Below are 10,446 nucleotides of genomic sequence, written 5' to 3'. Positions count from 1 at the left end.
TCTGAAAAAGTGCTGTCATATTTTTTTTTCCTTTTGACAAAAAATGAAAAAAAATACCATTATCAACAAAAGAGACTTACTTTAAGAAAGGACTTCAATATCTCGCAATCTGGACGAAAAACTTAAAAAAAATAAAGTTATAGTTTTCTGAAAATTACTCAAGGCTGCTGAAATAACACTTTCTGGAATAAAATTTGTTCAATATAACTGTACCATGTGATTTCATTATAGGATTTGTAGGACCATAGGTGCTATTTGTTAGTTATAAAATAAAACAAAAAATATTAATAGTATTAAAATAATTGAAACCTGTCCAACGTGCCCCACGGTCCAACGTACCCCATCTCCCCCTGATTAAAAAAAATCCCATTTTTTTTATTATATATATATTTTTTAATAACAAACCCTGTTAAGAACTGACAGCATTTTTTTTTTTTTTTTTAAATTTTACACATTGGAGTATTTTGGTTTTGAATTTTGTTTCAGAATTTGAAATAAATTTGAGTTGAATGAATAAATACATTTATGATAGTTAAAATTGAGTGACATAGAGTGCAACGGTCAATTTATTATTTCACCCTTAATATCTGCACATCTTCCTGAATTGTCTTTGCTTTCCTGCAAAACCTGGTTGGGGAAAGAAAGCTGCCCATTTCTTTTAACGTTATTTTCAAGTGGTTAAGCTTGTGTCAAATTGTGCATGCTAAGAAGTGCTAAATTTTTCATGGTTTATTTTAAATTTGTCAATTAGCTTTGTCAAGTGATCCATTTTTTACATTTTTTTAAACTTTTTGTGTTTACATGTATAGGACCCAAACAAAATGGAAGACGAGGAGCATTGTGACCCGAGCTGCTCAAAGAGCGAGATTTCCGATGCTGAGCAAGAAGAAAGCGTTAGTGCAGTTGCAGATGAACTTCCCCCTGGCAATGAAAATGATGCAGGAGGTGAAAATTGCTTGGCCCTTCTGGAAATTGGCCAAGATTCTGATGGTTCAACCCTTTTCCTTCCGTCTGGGATACCAGACACAGTTGGTAAGCAAATGATTGTCATTCAGAGTGAAGATGGACAGAATTTAGTTTTCATGCTGGAATCATCAGAGCCGTTGACTGAACAGGCAATCATTCAAAATGCAGTTGCTGCGCATCCCCACCTTTTTTTCAGAAGTGCTGAACCAAAGCCAAATGAACTTACCGCACAAAATATGGTATTCACGGAAGTGACTGAGGCAGAGGGAGTTCTAGACCAAAACTATATTCTTGAAGGAAATGGCTCTTATGAGAATGGGAACCCTTCGTCCTCGGCTGCTGATGGAGATTCTGTACATTCATCTGAAAATATTGAAAATAGCCAAACTTTACAAACCACACAAACATTTATTCTTCCACCATCTTCATTGCTTACTTCCCCATTCGCTGCTGAGGAGTCAGAAAATTGTAAATTGAGTACGCTTGCGTCAATTGCACATGCATTGGCTAAACAGCAATCCAATTCCGACATGGTTTCCAATGAAAATGATGCTTCAGCAAGTGCATCTCAATCTGTTATCATTGTTCATTGCCCAACAGAAGACAATGATTCGAGCCTTGCCTTAACTGATGATGCGGTTCTTGCAGCAGATGAGAATGAAGTAGAAAGCCAGAGTGTTCGGAATCACATGGAAGTAAATGATTTTGATGCTGCTTCTTGTTCTAGGGAAGAAACACGAACTAATAATGCTGTATCAGTTATATATTCTCCTTTGAATATCCATAAAATTCAGTCAACAGACATAAGTGCTAGTAACAGTTCTTCTCCCCTAAGTAATACTGTCGAGCAAAATGAAAATCATGAAAATATCTGCAATAAAGATAAGCATCCAATTTTGATTTCCAATGACCAGTTGATTGGCAGCAAATCCAATTTGGAAACTACTGTCCCTTTAATTGAAAATGCTGCTTTAGAAAGTAATGCGGGTGATGTTTGTTTAGATTTAAGCTACAAAGGTTCTATTGTTCTTAAAGTTGATGATGAATCTCAGATTGCTGTTGATAACAGTGTGAATGAAAGTTCTTTATTTGCTACTGATAATGAGTGTCTTGGACTTAAGGAAGCAAGTACTTTTCATGCTGGAGAAAATATCAGTGGTGATGTCAACGTCTCCGCTGAAAGTTTGAGTAGAGATTCTTATCTTGAAGAAAATAAGCAAGAATCTGAGAAAGATTTCTTCTCAGATGTGAGAAACTCTGACAACAATAACCTGTCTACATGTGAGTCGGAAATTGCTTCCACTGATGTGGATGATATTGCTATGAGTAATACATGTGATGAAAGCATGAATAGCGAAAATGTACATTTTCTGCCACCAATAAATCTTATACAGAGTGAATCTGCCATGGGAACTGCCAATATTTTCAATGCTGATGCTCCTACAGGAAATCATGACAATGTGAATAAAATGCTTTTGGATGATGAAGTGAATCACTTAATTCCTTTAAAAATGGACCTCCCTATACCATCTAAAGAAGTTGTAAATACTTTTAATGATGCTGATTCAGAAACATCTTGCAATTCAAGCAATAGCTGTCTCTCACTCTCTGGTAAAGTGTGTGCAGTTGATAGTGATTCTAAGTTTGATAAAACTGGTATATTAAACAATGATCAGACACCCATTCTTGTTGCAGAACCACCTTCAAGAAATGTAGATGATACATTACCTTCTTCAGATGTAGGTGATGCATTACCTTCATCAGATGTAGATGATACATTACATTCTACAGATGCAGATGATGCGTTACCTCCTACAGACATAGATGATGCATTACCTTCTTCAGAAGTAGATGATACATTACCTCCTACAGACATAGATGATGCATTATCTTCTTCAGATGTAGCTGATGCATTACCTTCTACAGACATAGATGATGCATTATCTTCTTCAGATGTAGCTGATGCATTACCTTCTACAGATTTAGATGATCCATTACCTTCTACAGGTGTAGATGATCCATTACCTTCTACAGGTGTAGATGATCCATTACCTTCTACAGATGTAGATGATCCATTACCTTCTACAGATGTAGATGATCCATTACCTTCTACAGATGTAGATGATACAGTACCTTCTACAGATGTAGATGATACAGTACCTTCTACAGATGTAGATGATGCAAGAAGTAGTATTCCAAATGCTTTATCTCCCAGTTGCAACATTTTTGGTTTATCAAGTCACAATAACTCTTCAAATATTGAAGCAATCAATGAGGACCAAGAAACACATATAGAAAAAAAATCTTCTGATGTTCAGGAAGACATTCTTGTTTTATCTAGCCAAAGAGTTGTTTCCCATGGTTCAACAAGCATCGCAAAAACTCTTTTTAGCTCAATAATAACACATGATAATTATGCAAACACGCGTGAAACATCACCAGAACAGTCTGATGTACTATTAACTAAGAGCATTTCTGATGAAGGAACAGATGAAGACTTGAGTATATCTCAAAAACCTGCTGAAAATGCTTTTGAAGTTAATAAATCTTTGGATGTTCCAATGATAGAAGGTGATGATTCTTCAAATTTCGAGAAAACATCTGAAGACGAGAGCAATGTTGTTAAAACGTCTGAAGTGATTGAAAAAAATAATGGTTCTCTTGAAGTTACTGAAAAAATCTTTAAAAGTCCCGAAGCACCAATTTCAGTTCTTAAAAATATTGAATGCGATGATTCTGAAAAAATACTCACAGAAAATGGCGTGATTCTAAATGACCTAGCCAAGGACAGCAAGTTGATTCAAGATTTCAGTAATTCTTCTGAACTTGTAAATCAAGGCATGGAAATTTCTGAATCTTGTATTGACATTGCACCAACTTTAAGTAAAACTAATGATGACAACTGTGAAAATAATCAAGACAAACTTCCTGTGACTGCAGAAGACCAGAACGAAATATTGAAGGAGAAATCTAAACAAGATGAGAACGATGATTCTGGAATTGTAAGATTAGAAGAAACATTAGTTAGACCTCCAAAAAAAACTTATATCAAAAGGAAAAAAATGAGTACCCCTGTTTTATTACCTAAATTGAATGCAGACAAAGACAAAAAAATTGAGCTATTTTCTTGTGAGGAACTTACTGACGGTATCTTCAACAGAAACGATGAGCAAAATGAAACTAGTGATATTGAAAAACATTCAACTTTGCCTGAACATGATGATAATAATGACGAGGAGGATGATCACTCGCTGTTATCTGGAATAAAAAGTAAAGTTTCTGCGACATACAAGCGAAAGAGAAAAGCTGAGAATACAAGGAATCTTAGATCGAGGTCTAGAACTTCTGCTAAACTTTCATCCAAAGACGAGTTATCTGTCACCTCAGATGATCAGGATAGTGATGAGAGTTCGAAGTTGACCCCCATGGAGACTGAAAATCCAGAAAGCATTTATTGGGGAGCTTATCTCATGAGTGCTTCTTTCAATTCTCCGAAAAATAAGAATGATTCTCAAATTTCTTCCAAATCTTGTGCAACGAGGAAAAGACTATGTTTTGGATCCCCTAAAGATCATCCCCTAAATTCATCTGAAATCGAAAACCCTGAGCATTTTAATAAATTAACTAAAAGTTCATCTGTAGAACCAAGTAATGGGATTCAGGTGGGGACGCATGAATTAGGAAAGAAAGTTAAGAAACGGCTTGTGAACGTTCATAAGTTTAAAACTATTTCAGATCAAAATACTAGCAAGCCAAACATAGTTAAATATCGTGCTATTGTGAAAAAATATGGAAGAACAAAACTAAAGAAAGCATCATCCAGAAAATATTTGCCGGAGCCTGAAGATTTTCCCTCGATTGGTTGTCTGGCAGAAGAAGCGAATCATAGAACAGTCAGACTTTGTTTTATAGATAGTCCACGAAAGACGCATTTAAATAATAGACCTCGTAATGACGAACCTAGTGTTTGGGATTTTAAGTGTAGTTATTGTGATTACGTTACTGACGAGGCTGATCCTCTAATATTTCATATGAAGTCTTGTCCATGTGAACCGGTTCGATCATCACCAGTCTCATATGATGTAAATAATATGGAACTTAGGCAGAGGATACGAGGTGAACAGAGCAATATTTGTGAAAATGGTTCTTCTACTAATAGACGCGTTAATGGCATTTCGGACTCTGTGTAAGTCTCTCCTGCTTTTATTTTTCTTTTCAAGTTTAATATTACAGAAGAACCTTGTCTGGCCCCCGCTGGTCCGGATCTCTGCCTAATATATGTACAGTTGTACTCTTTTAATATAAGCCCGGTTAATACAAAAAAACAACTAAAACGAACAATTTGTTCATTAAATTTGGTTTGCTATTTAATTGCATTAAAAACATCATGCATAATACTTGCATTAGATTAAAAATTTTGGCTGAGACGAATGATAATTTCTAACCTCTTTACTGAAACATTTTGTGATTTAAATCTAATTTTCTTTTTGAGAAACGAATGCGTTATTTTGAGGTTGTAGAAGGCCTAATATGGGGGTATCCAGAAGCACATGTCGAATATTTTGTCCAGAGAAAGGCCATACATTTCTTTACCTGTAAACAATTCTATTTACTTGAAGTTAAAACAATCTTCCATTATGAATTATAACCTTTCCCTGTGTTTATTAATATTACTATATATTCCTTTTCTAATTTTTTCCACAAACATTCAATTTATGAAGTAAGCTCAATTTTTCTGAATGTACTAATACTAATGTAAATAAGCAGTAATAAATAATTCTAATTTTTTTCAAAATATGGGTAAGCGTTTCTTTGTTTTTTCTCAATAACACTTATTCGAAGTTGTTACGAATAATGGATAAATACGAGCAAACTTGCGGATTTTGAACATTTAGTATTAACTGAGTTTAACTGTATATTCACATAAATAATAATTTTCAAGTATGGTACAGGAATGTAACTATAAATACACCAGACATAAACTTTTGATGAAAGTTAAGTAGGCCACTCCCATGCAGATTATACCTTAAATTTTGGTAATCTAACATATATCATGACGTACTTTGGACGTTGATCCGACGCCACTCCAACTGAATTATTAATGTTAAAGCATTTGAGTGATTGCTTCATTCTAATGCCATACACGTTTGAAACAGAAAACTGGACCAATTCTTTCTTAAAAATGAAAAAAGTTTAACTTTTTAATGTGTATTAGAAAACACCATGTGCCTCTTATTTAAGGATTTGTTTTACTTCTTGCCTATATTACCCGGATTTTTGATTCTTCAGATTGCCTTTGGTCCCAGTTAGGCCAGATTCACAAGGTTCTACTGTACTATCTTTTCATTTCCTCAACTGATAGATGTTATTTAATGTAGTTGTTCTCCTTTTCATGTTAAAAAAAAAAAAAAATATCAAGCCGATATTTCTTTTTAAAGCTGAAAGTTGAACATTTTACTGTGCTTTACTTTCCTTTTTAGATTTGTTATATTTTTTGCTGTTCATTGTTTATATGCATCTAACAAGTGAAACATTTCAGTGAAAGACTTATGGGTGATTCACCAAAATCCTAACAATATTATGTCCCAGGAGCCTAACACAAAGATTGTTTGACCTAGATTTTTATTTATTTTTTTTTATTGTTAGAAAAATGACTATTCTGATTTTATTCCATTCTTATTAAAGCAATAACTCATTTACTTTATCCTTCAAAAATTTTTGAATAACCAGAAAGTCACTCTTTCGACATGTACCCATTCGTTTCTCAAAGATAATTAATTTTTTTTTTAAATGTTATACCAACATTCCACAAATTTATATTGTAGTACTAAATTATGCATACTTAAAGGTGTAAAGTGACATCCTTTAAATAAATTTAATTATTTAAATAATCAAGGTTAATCATTTTAAAATTTGTCCCCAGGTTTCATGTCCTTCTCCTGTCCTAGGAATGAGTTCGGTTATTATTAGTGATTACAATACCGGTATACCGAATACTAGTATTTGGAGCTATTTTGCAATTTCGTAATACCGGTATTTGATGGGGTAGAATACCGGTATTTTTGGTATTAGCTAAAAATAATATATCGTTTTTAATTTAAGAGTTTTCAATTTAACTATTTTAGATATCTACTGCTATTTTGAATAAGACATTTCTTTTTCGATGAGACAGCTCCAAAATCAATCGATGTAAAAATTTGACTTCAAAAGCACGAATTTATGGACTATCAATCTCAACTGTACTGAATTTTGAGAAAAACTTTTTCTTGTTAGTACCTATAACAAAAGGTAATTTGTTATCATTGGCGTTAGGGTGCTGTTCTGTCTAGCTATTTAGCTTTATACCAAGTGAGATAATATTTATAATACCTTGAACACTAAAGAGGTAACGCATAATCGTTTGGAACATATTTTCAGAAATTTACATAATTGTAAAGAATTTCGAAAAAGGGAAAATGAAAATGGAAACAAGAAACTAACAAGATCAAATTTATCGTAAATTTCAAACCAAAGAGTTAAAAAAAAGTGCACACAATTCTATTCTGAAGAGGAAATTGTTGGAAGATGATATTAATACTGGAATAGAATTGTCACTCGAACAACAGTTACTATGAGTTTTATAATAGCAACTGTTCATCTTATAAAATGAATAATAATGATAATTCTTTTTTTTTTTTTAAACTACCCACAATACAAAAAGAAACATTCATTCTCTCAAAAATAATTTTTTTCAAAACCAATAAGTTAAAGAATGATTTATAAGGACTTCCACACGCAACTACAGCTTGCTACTATTGATTTTTTTACTATAATGTCCCTTAATTTTATGTTTGTTCACAACAAGTAAATAAAGCACTTTTTGCACAAAATAATAAAATATGGCAACAAAACGTTTTTGAATATTTTTTGGGAAATTTCTAATACCTGTATTCCGGTATCACGTTAAAAAAATACCAAATACCGATATTGCATTTTGGATCCAGCATTGCAATCCCTAATTATCCTAGATTAAAAAAAGGAATTTTTGATTTGCTGTGCTACATCATTGTTGATTATCACCATCTTGTTAGATTCCTTGAGTATTAAGTTAATATGCTTTGTCTACTTTTCTAACTAAAACTTTAAAGTTCAAAAATAGGTATGTAACATTTTTCTGTCATTCTCCTATACAAAATTTCTGTGTCAAATAAAAGAAAAATAATAATACTCATATAGTGTGTTGCTGAATTTAGAGGTTGGAATCAAAAAATAACATTAGTAACCTTACTTATAATACTGGGCTTAAGCAATTGGCAAATTACAAGGGAAATGTCATTCTCCTGTCCCAAAAAAATGTCATACTCCTAGGGCAAAAAACAGTCACTCTCCTAGCATTATTTATAACGCAATACATTTAGTAGAATCAAATTTATTTCCTAAACATTATTTAGAAAATAAGTTTATGATTTTAAAAAAAACTGAATTTGACAAACGATAAATAAAATTTATAGCAATAGAGAAATTCTATTTATTTAATCTTTTTTTCTATTCTTTTTTCTTGTTCCGACGAATCTTTCAAAAAGAGATTCCTTGGTTATACATTTTTTTAAATTTTAATGTTGCTCGAATAGGTAAATGAAGTTGCTTTAAATTCCTGACTTAGATAAATTAAAACTCACTATTTTTTAGAATTAAGTAAATACTTTTCTGAACTAGAGAATTGGAAATAACAAAAACTGGAACTTAATGGGAAAATTGTTATTTATTTGCTGGTCTAGAATTTTAGTCTAGCAATTGAAATATTATTCGGAGTGTAAGATATTTAGAGTGAATGATATGGGAAAACATATATGAAGGGACGAGACTCAAAGTGTCTGTTAAAAGGTTTTACATTGATTGTGTTTTGTCATGCAATATCATACTTTTTGGTGCAGGTTACATTTTTTTCTCTATTATAATTAGTTTTTGATAGCCTTCAATGAAACTTACTGCTTGTCAATCTCCTGGTGTGTGAAAATTTGACCCCCTGTTTTGAGGGGTGTAGCATAGTTGAAATGAGTTCCCTCCATTTTCCCCTTAATAAGTTCCTAACAAAGAGTGAGTATAATTTTTTCAGATTTTTGAAGCATTTTTATTTTTAAAATATTTGTGATAGGAAATTGTCTGGTTTTTGGAGAATCACCCATATGATCAGATAAATTGTAGGTGCCGAAATACATATGTAAAATGATAGATTATCAAAAAGTTTACCAAAGAGTGAGTGTAAAACATCGAAACCTGTCATATGACTGCAGCAAAGAAGACCATTCATAACACATAAACTAGTACTGGTATGCTTTTAATTCCAATTATATTTGTGCCATTTAACCTCAAGAATTAAAATAAGAATTCATTCTTTTTTAGCATTTAATATATTTGTAAAATGTTATTTATATCTTAAATTCCTGTTTTACATTTAACTGTAAATTACAGTTTATATCTCAAATCTTGTTTGGATTTTACTCTTATGTGTTTCTGGTTGTGGGATTTGAGCATGAACAGATCCAGAAATCGTTCAAGGAGGGGGCCGTTGATTTTTTAAACTTACTTCATACTATTAGGGTTCGTACGCTCCTTACAAACTTCTTATAAACTCCTGCTTTTTAAGAAAAGAAAATAAGGGCCCTTAAAATTCCTGAATTTTGCTATTATGTCCTTACAGACTCCTTATAAACTCCTGCTTTTTAAGAAAAGAAAATAAGGGCCCTTAAAATTCCTGAATTTTGCTATTATGTCCTTACAAACTCCTTATTTTCTTATTCTACATGAACTTAAAGATTTTCTGTCGCCAATCCGATACGAGTGATTACGTTATGCCGAATTTCGCCGGAATTCCGCTATTTTTTTTGTCTCTTAATACCGAAAATCCAATTTTTTTGTTAGACTATTTTCTTCCCCACATCCGATTTTTTTTCCAAATTTCTGATGATTATTTCGATAATTGTTCATTAATAATATAACATCTTTTAGACTTGTTAAAATATCATTTTAAAGCTTTTTTTTTGCTTCAATAAATTCTTTTATTTGCCGTTTTTACACTTTCGATGCTTTCATTTTGATTAAAGCAATCTCTTTGCATCCGATATGAGAATCAACTTTTTCTGTTTTTTGATGCTTATGCTTTTCTGGAGGGTAAAAAAATGAAATTTCTCTTTATTCCTATAAAAATCTCTAAGTTAAAATTTTCAAGCCAAATTCTATTTCCTTTACGTGTGTCAAAAGGTTAAAATCTAAATCGCTGGTTTAGTTTGATTTTTGCTTCAATTATGTGGATTGTTATTAATAATACTTTTATTGTAGAGCTCTGAAACGCAATTCTGAAATAATTTACTTAAAGAATTCTTTTATGTGCCGTTCTTTATACTAACGCGTTAACTTTAAAAATTGGAGTCTCTTTGCATCTGGCATGGGTATAAGATTTTTTGCATTTATGATGCTTACTCTGCCTTGTGAAGAGGCAAC

The sequence above is a fragment of the Uloborus diversus genome, chromosome 6 (assembly GCF_026930045.1).
Source record: "Uloborus diversus isolate 005 chromosome 6, Udiv.v.3.1, whole genome shotgun sequence".
NCBI lineage: Eukaryota > Metazoa > Arthropoda > Arachnida > Araneae > Uloboridae > Uloborus > Uloborus diversus.
This window is presented reverse-complemented; position numbering follows the sequence as displayed.